Genomic DNA, 9,157 nt, shown 5'->3' with positions numbered 1-9,157 from the left:
TCAGCTCAGAGAAAGCCGCTCGCTCTCCAGCCGCAGCCGCTGGTTTCAATTATCTCCATGATTAACTTTCTTCGTTTTACAGGCGGTTCCTGCCAGGCGCCCCATTTCCACCCCGCTGCGGTGTGGGGAGCAGCGTGGCTGGGCAGGGGGGGGGACAGGACAGAACTACAGGGCACCCCGGGGTGTCGGTGTGGGGGTACAGAGATGCTCCAGCCTCACTTGGTGATGGGGAGGATGAGCCTCTGGGAGGATGCTGAGCTGAAAGGTTGCAGGCAGGAAAAGATGAAGGGAAGGGGAGAGGGAGGAGGAAGAGGATGGAGCCTGAGAGAAGTGATGGAGCAGGTCAGGAAAGGCTTGGAAATGGGGGATTTGGGGAGGGAGGGAGCAGGGAAGAGAGAGGACCTGGTGCAGGGCTTGGTAAGAGGGATGGTGTGAATGTCAGAGAAGAAGGCAGCAGGTGATGTGTTTTATCTTGTTGCTCATGCTCAGCCCCTGGGATTCAGCTCTGAGCACCCACCAGCCTCCCCTGCAACACCCCTGGGTGCTGCCCCCTCTACAACAGCCATACCCACAGCCCGGGGGAACCCGGCTCCAACAGGACCTGGTGGGCTGTGGGTGGCTGGATCCAGCACAGCTCAGCACTGACACCCTTCTCCATCCATCTCCTGCCCCTTCCACCAGCTCCAGGCACTGCTGAGGGTATTTTGGTCCAGAGATTGCAGGGAGACCATTGGTCCCCATAGCTGGGGGGTCACCTCCAAACCAGGCCTCTCCTTGGTCCCCCACCCTCCACAGCAGTGGGAGAGGAGCAAGGAGGGACCATGACCCCCTTCATCACCCACCAGGACCCTCGGGGAAGCCACGGGATGCCCCAACCCACCTCTCCCCCAGCCATAAATCCTGCCCCGATTGCCAGCAGGCGCTAGAAGCTGATTTGATTCTAATTTCCTTCTCTTGACTCAAGATTGAGCCTTTAATCCCCTCCAGCAAGCAGTCCCTGACCATACCACCTCCTCCCTCTCCCCTTTTCCTTCCTGGCCCCCCACCGGCCTCCTGCCCGGGCTGGGCAGCCAGCGGGGCCAGCTGGGCCCCATCGCCAGCCCCAAGGGACTACCTCACCAGCCCCATGGTTATATGACCCTTCCCCTTCTGCTCAGTCGAAAGTTGGGGGACGATTGCAACTCAGATTGCTGCAAAACCTGAGCTGGGTCCTGGGGTCCCCTCCTTGTGCTGGAGAAGGGGCAAAAATCTCCCCCTTTGAGGGGGGACAGAAGGTCTTGGGGCTGTATATGGAGCTGGGGAGTGCACCACGCTATGGAAATCTGCCTCCATGCCTTTTGGGCCAAAACATGTAGCAAGAGGTTAAATCACAGCCAGGGGATTTCCAGCTGGACGAAGGGACACACCAGAACAAGGCGGTTGTTGCACGGCCATCACCGTGGCTTTGTGAAGACCAGCCTGGTTGCTGGGGAGGGCCATGGGGCAGATGCCCATGATGTCCCCACTCAGGGTTTGCTTCACTCAGCAGCCCCCTTCTCCCCCTCCAGACACGACGTGAGGACGCCGTGGACCCCCCTGCACCGTTCCCACGCCTGTCTGTGTGTCTGGGCTGAAAGAAACTGGAAGCCAGCACTCAGCTGGGGCTGCATGCAGACAATTAGCAGATTGGAGCATCATTAAGGGTGCCAGAAACCCTCTAACGAGGGTCTATGGGCTTCTGCCAAGATTTCCTCCTCCTCTCCTCCCAAAGCCCCCCATTCCCTGATGGCCCATCACCCTGGGGTTGCTGTGCTCGGCCGCTGGTGGAGGGTGAATGCAAAAGCCTTTTGATGGATTGAGGGGGAAGATGCTGATATGGAAGAAAAATGGATGTGAGGAAAATATTGGGTGTTTGGCTCTGAAATCCAGGGATAAAGACCAAACTCTGGAGGTGGGGGAGTAGCAATGCCTGAATGGAGCAGCTGGGAGTTTTGGCTTAGAGGAACCAGCGGGTCAAAGCTGCAGAGCATCAGTGCAAAACTAGGGGAGTCTGTGTTTCGTTTACCCCCCACCGTACACAGGGGTTACAGAGCTCGCTGGGCCCCGTGGTGGGAGCAGAGGCATTTGGGACCCAAGGAGGGGGATGCAAGGGGAAGGGGAAGGGGAGGCGAGGAGGGGTCACTGGCCTTTCCGCACCTCCCTGCTGTAATCCCAGCCTGAGCGGCTGTAATCACTCCTTTTTTCCCAGTGAAAAGCGGGGAGATTGGGTTACCAAATCACACCCATCTCCCCCTCTCCTTCCCGCTCCGTCCCTCACCGGCTGCCCCCACTGCCGGCTACAGTTACCCACAGACAAAGGTGCTGGTGGCTGAGGGTCCCCAAACGGGGACACAGCCCGGCCCAGGGCGCTTTCATCTCCTCCCCACCAGCCTGGGGAGCAGAGATAACCCCTGCCCCGAGCAGACTGCCTGGCGAGATAAGATCAGAGCCAGCAGGTAGACAAGGCTCAGCCCGTCAGAATCCGAAACCGGAGGGTGTCTCCGGTGCCTTCTGCCTCTTTGCAACTCAACCCGCTCCCTCCCATCGCTGTGTGGGGTATCACATCCCCGGGCAGCTCTGGCTCCAGCAAAATCACAGCCGTTCCCCTTCACCTGGTCCTTGCACAGCTTTTCTCCCACTTCCCCAAGTCACGCTGCCCCTTTGGATGGAGGGGATGAAGTGGGATGTTGCATCCCACCGTGGGCTCAGCAGTTTTGCCAAGGAATCCTGGCAATGGGAGTGCCCTGGGAAACCAGGCTGCATCCCAGAGAGCTTGCCGTGATGGTTAAATACAGGTTAATTCCTCCACGGCCATCTCTTCCCCACCCAGGACCCCCGAGCCCCAAGTTCAGCCTGCCCCTCGCAGGCCCACAGTGCCTGGGGAGCATCTCCTGTTTGCAAGAAACAAGCCCAAAAATGCTGCTCGGCCCTTGGACAAACAGCCCAGGGCCAGGGCACTGCCAGGGCGGGATGAAAAGCATCTCCCAGCCGCGACAGCATTTCTTGGCTTTTGGGAAAGGTTATTTCATAACAGTTGGAGGCTCAGAACAGGGGCTGGGGAGGAAAAAAAAAGCATTTATCCAACCAAGCACTGCTCACTCTGACATCCCGAGTCCCGGCCAAACTCGGCTCCGGTAACGCTGCCTTTTCCTCAGAAGGAGAAGCAATATTTGTCTGGGACGAGGGAGCTGGAAAGCCGGGCATTTCCGTGCTTTCCCCACTGGCCCCTTCGTTGGCAGAGGACTGGGAGATGCTGCAGATCCCTGCGTGGCTGTGAGCATCTCCATGGCTCCGTGAAAGGTGGGTTTTGGTGCTCCCGGTCTCAGCCCTGTTGGGGATGGGGTCCTGCAGCGTGGGATTAGTGCACAGAAAACATCTTCCTCCAGGGATGCTTTGAAGGAAACCAGGGGTACGGGGACAGAGCAGAGGGCCAGCACCCAGCAGCGAGTCTTAGATGGTGCTTTTCATCATCAGAGACCTGACAACCCACTGAAACCATGACTTTGTTCCCGAGAGAAACCTGCCCCTTCTTTGAAGTTACTGGAAGTCCCCTAAAATAAGCAGGCTTTTATGGAAAGGATAATTGCTCTTCCTTGCGCTGAGAAGCAGTGGGGAGAAGGAATCAAAGGCAAACGGCCTCCGGAGCATCTCTCCTGCGGGTAGGAGAAATATTGTGTCTGGCTGCCCCTGCCGCTCCTGCCCGCCTGGCTGATGCGTCGGTCACCTCTTGGGTTTCATTCATGAGGTTCCCAAAATAACTTCTCCTTTCTCATCAGGACAGGACAGGAAGCCGTAAGAAACAAATCAAAGTCCAAGCCTGCTCCAAATGCTGATTCCTCTGGTGCACGGAGCCAGCTGAGGCTGGGAGTGCTTGCTTTGGATAAGCAAGAACAGGAGAAAGTGCTTTTTAATTTCCTCGGAGCGCAGCGAGTCACCCAAGTGTTGGCATCGATGCTTGCTCTGAGCTGCATTCACACACTGCCTCCAGCTCCCAGGGGTTTCCATGTGGGTGAATTTGACCCCTCATGTGAAGTTTTGGGTCGAAGGGACAGCTTCAGCAGCCACAGCCCGAGGTGCTGGGGTGACCCCCGCACCTCCCTCACCCCCAGCCACGTTCCCGAAACTTCAACACGTGTACTTGCATCACCCCAACACGTGGGACTGGCTCCCATGTGCTGTGGCAGAGCAAGAACTCAAGGTAGGGCTTCCAAATCCCTTCCCAAATCCCAACCCCTGGCCATTGGGGCAAAGCCGCTGACCCAGGAACCGCAGACAAACCGCTGAGTTTTGGCTCTGGAATGCTGGCTGGGAAGATGATACAGCCGAGGACCCAATGTCCCCGAGGAGCCCTGCCAGCTGCCCTGGGGCTCAGCCATCCCCACTCCCACCCCACTGTCCTGCCAGGGCTCTCCCTGCGCTGCAGCAACCACCGGGGCCGGCAGCCGGGGGCTGGGGGAGGCTGGGTCCCGCTGGCTGGTGGGGCTGCTGCTGGCGGGGGTGGCTGGAGAGATGCTGAGCTGGTTCCTGCGCTGCATCCCGGCTGCCAAGGGGGATTTTGGCCAAGCTGTGACTGTAGGATGCTGTGGTTGTTGCAGTCTGAGGGCTGACGGCAGCTGGAGGTCCATCCTCACCCCAAGGAAGTGGGGCAAACCCTCATCCTCAGCCCCTGCCTGGCTCCAGGGCACTGGCAATAGTGCAAACAACCAAAAAAAAAGGGGGGAAATGACCCATTTCTACTGCCATTTCTGCTGGGCTCAGACCACTCCTACCCATGGATGGGAAGGGACCACGGCAGAGCGGTGCCTTTCCATCAGAGACCCAACAACCTGTTGAGAAAGTGACTTTGCTCCCCGGAGATGCTGGGGATGTGTCCCGAGGGATGCTCCGGCAAAATCCTGGAGCTGGGAGAGGAGGGGGGTGGGGGTAAAGCGAGGAGAGCTCCGTGCAGCACATCTGGATGTGGCCGAGGACATCTGCCCGCAGCCCCGCCGGCTGCAAAGCATCCAGCGTGCTCTGGGGGAACCGCAGCTCCCCCCGTTGCTGGGACAGCCTCTGATCCAGCCCAGAATTAAAAACAAATATTTTCGCAAGATTCCCAGGAAGCACAAGTCGGGGGGAGGGGAGGGAGAGGAGGGGGATCCCCACGGCCACCGGCATGTCGGAAATGTTCACTTTACCCTTCCTTTTTACATCTCTTTTATATGCTTGTTAGCCAGTGGTTTTAATACACTTCTGACCCACCCTGTCATATTATAAGAGTTAATACTTGGCGCTGCGGGAGTCGTTCAGTGCATTTGGTCGGGCCTGGGCGTGGGGGGGGCTGGACCCCATCTGCACGCATGGAAAAGTGCCGTTGCTGTGAAAACACATGGGAGCGTGGTGTTCCTTCATTGGATGACAAAAAATGCATTAACGGATTATTATTATTAAGCTGGGGAATGACAAATAATCCACCTCTGAAGAATGCCCTAGTGAGAAACAGCTGTGGAGCGCCTGGTTACAGCGAACAGTTCGTGAGGACCAGCAGCTGGATGGGATGGACCGGCCTTGGGAACCTCGGGGAGCAAAACAAGGGGAAAAAAGTGTCTTATCAAGAAAATATTTCATCCGTCAGGTGACTCAGTTTGCTCTTTGGCTAAATGAAAGGCACCAAAAATAGAAGGCATTCAAGGAGTTTGCAGCGAATAAATAGAAAAGGGAACAAAATCGGGTCTAATTCTGGCTTCCAGGAGGGGGGAGAGTGAGGGGGGGCGGCAACGGCCGCTGCAGAAATCTGGTCCGAGTTTCGTGCTCATAACAAAGCTGAAACCTCAACGAGTTTCACATGGTTTTGTGTTTCTCCCGCAGCATTTATTTTCCGCAGCCACAAAAGCGGGGACTTGGAAAACGACCTCGACGTTTTTATCTCAATGGAGAAATCTCCTCCCTGGCCCCTCTGCCTCATCCCAGCCCTGAAGGGCCAGAGCACGAAGAAGTGCAAGAGAGGTTCACACGTGTGCACCAAACGTGCAGGACACCACCTCTCTCTGGGTGGAAATCCTTTCTAGACAGGGCCAGAGCTTTCCTCTGCTTTCCCCATGCCCTGCTGCCACACTTCACTTTTCTTAACAAATGGCTCAAGTGACACACACACCCCCAGACCCTCTCTGACCCCCCCGGGGCCACACCAGCACGATGCTGCCGGGAAGAGCCGCGGGATGCGATGGGGACCACGATCTGGACGTGCTCAGGCATTTCCAGGGGTGATGGGGAAGCGATGTCTTGCTCCCAGCGCTGTCTCTTCCGTTCAGCGCCAGAAGGCGATTCCGTGAGTTTGGTTTCACGCCGGTTAATTAAAATATCGCTGGCTTGCTTGATGTACCCGGGGATGTGACGGCACCGTGTCCCCGCGGGGTCTCGCCATCGCGTGCAAGACGGGGATGATGCTGGGGGTGGGAAAGCATCGGCGCTGCGAGACAAAGTGTCTGGAAAGAGCTTAACGCCGGCTGCCTCCGGGACCCGCGGGCATCTGTGGTCCAGGCTGTCACTTCAGCTCTTGGTCCCTGAAATGGTCCATGCCTTGAAGGAGCAGCATCGTCCCCTTCGCAGCAGGATCAGACCCCCTTCCCCTCCTTTTGTGAGGAGGGGGAGCAGATGGGGATGGTTTAGCCCCAGCTCCGGGGGGGAGCAGATGGGGATGGTTTAGCCCCAGCCATGGGGCTGCTCTGGGGTACCCGGGTCGGAGCAGGGGGAAGCGAATGGCGACGCTCCGGGGCTGCAGCAGAGCGTCACCGGCAGTTTGTCTGTCCCCGACAGGCTTTCGGCACCGATCAAACACCACGTCCCCCCATGTGCTCTCCCCGCCGGGCTGAGCTCTGCAGCTGAGCAAAAGCTGCTTTTTTGCCAAATCCTGCTTTTTCTCCGGAGCAGGGAAGAGCCTGGGAACGTCCGCCTCCCCGACACCTTCGTGGCAGCACCAAAACACACCACTCCCTTCATCCCTGCATCTCCCTTCACTTTCCAGGCAAAACCTCTGCCTGGAGGGGACAGGCTTTGGCATCCTCAGCCTTCCCCAAACTGCATCTCCGAGAGCATTAGGGGGGTTAAATGGCAAAACGCATCCCCATCTCCAGCAGCGGGGTCTTATCCCAGGAAAATCCAATGGCGGGACCTCATCCCAAAGACATTGCTGCTCTTGCACTGTTTGTGGAAAATTTTGTCTGTTGCTTTTCTTTTTTTTAATTTCCTCCCCTCTTTGCTAACAGAAGCACCACGGGACCCAAGCACCCAGTTGTTTTGCACTGTACCTGCTGGCATCTCCAGGGCTTCCCCCAGGTCCTGCTCTCGCTGCTCCTGCTGCCACCGGCCTCCAGTTCTCGGTGGTTATTTGGGGCAGGAGAAGGCTCACCTGAGCCAGCAGCAGGTTAAACCCATTACCTCCTCAATGCCACACTTCCCACGGATAGAAGGGAAAGGAAAACAGCTCTATTACCCCTAATTGAAGTGAACTCACAGACCTCTCCCTCCCCCCACCCCCGGATGCAGCGAGAGCTTCCCAAAGAAACTGAGAAAGCCGTGTTTTGGTTTTTTTTTTTTCCCCGGAAAATACTCCTTTCACCTTCCAGCCTTCCCCCACACCTCCCACATTAATTTAAAACAAATTAAACTCTGGCTACACCTGGCTCCCTCCCGGCAGCCCCGGCTGGATGGAGAGCTGTGGGGAGTCCCGGGGGGGTGCAGGTGAGCGGGATGGGGTGAGAGGGTGGATGCGGATCCGTTAACCATCCCCTGGTGTTGCAAGGAGGGTGCCAGCCCCCCCCCTCCCCAAATCCCCAGCATGGGAGACCCAAGGATCTGGGAACAGGTGGTGGGTTTGGGCAACAAGACCCTGCCTGAGTCTGTGCGGGGTGTCGGACCCTGGGAATCGGGGTTCAGGATGGTATTTTGCAGGGAAGCTGAGGCTCTAAGTAGCTGGAAGGGCTTTTCTGCTCGGTTGGGATTTTTACCGGAAGGAAGATAACGTCTACGAGCTTTTCTGGGAGAGGGGAGGCAAAAAAAACCCCAACCGACAATGAAGACAAGACTGTTTGGTTTTACGGCTCCATAAATCAGCCCCCAGGCCCCCGGCCCAGGGATCACCCCGGGTAAATCATCACCTCGTCTCAAACAAAGTCCAGCACCCGCACAAGTGGGAATGGGAGGAAACATTATCCCGTTTCCCATCCCTGCTCCCCGCCCCCCCCCCGCCGTCTTCCCCCTGGGAGGAGGTTTTAGGTTTTGAGTGAAAGTCACTGCATATACTTATAATTCCAGTTTTTAGCAGCTGACACTTCCCCTGCTTTCCGTCAGCTGCAAACTCTCTGGTTCCCAACAAAAGGGAGAAACAAATAAATAAAACTGCTATAAAACCAGCCACATTCTGCGTGGATTTGGGGTGAAATGCAAACCCAGCTTCCTGTTTACCAAAAAAATAAATGGGACAGGGAACATTTTTGATGGCCTTTAAGCCAGTCCATCCTCTAACCCTTTGCACCCACAACCTCGGGGTTTCACTTTCCACCTCCTCCGCCCCCTCGGAGAGAAAAAATGTGGATCAAGGAGGGGGGAGACTGAGCTGGGGACAAATGGTGCTGCCCGTTGGGGGCTCGGTGCGTGCAATCCCACGGGAGCCTCGGGCTCGCTCCACGGATGCCTTCCCGCATGGATGCTCTTTGGGAGGATGCTCCCGCCGCACGCTGCTGGGTCTCTGCCTCCTATTTATTTTAGGGGGATTATCATACTGGTTTTTGGATGCTCAGCCCTCTCTCTCCGCATTCCCCGCCGGCTCCCTGCCGTAAGGAGCCTCGGTCGGCGCTGGGGCCGTGGGAGCCTCCGAAAAGGCTGAGGAAGCTCAGAAAAGGGGCCAGGACTTTTCCCCGGCCCCAACGAGCTGTGGGGGCTGCAGCCCAGCTGTGGGGTCTGAGCAGACATGGGGGAGGGCTGGAGGGGACCCAGAAGCAAAAATTTGCTGGAAAGAGCCCATCTCGGTCCCCTCCACCTGCCCCAGGAGGAGCCCAGACATGAAATCACTCCAGGGACCCTGCAGAAATGCCTTTACCCCATGACATTAGCAAGGCATGGCAGGCAGCAGCTGGGACATCTCAGCTTTTACCTCTTACCT

The sequence above is a fragment of the Calidris pugnax genome, unplaced genomic scaffold (assembly GCF_001431845.1).
Source record: "Calidris pugnax isolate Ruff unplaced genomic scaffold, ASM143184v1 scaffold335, whole genome shotgun sequence".
In the NCBI taxonomy this organism is placed as follows: Eukaryota; Metazoa; Chordata; class Aves; order Charadriiformes; family Scolopacidae; genus Calidris; species Calidris pugnax.
The sequence above is the reverse complement of the archived record's forward strand: the minus strand, read 5'-3'. Positions refer to the sequence as shown.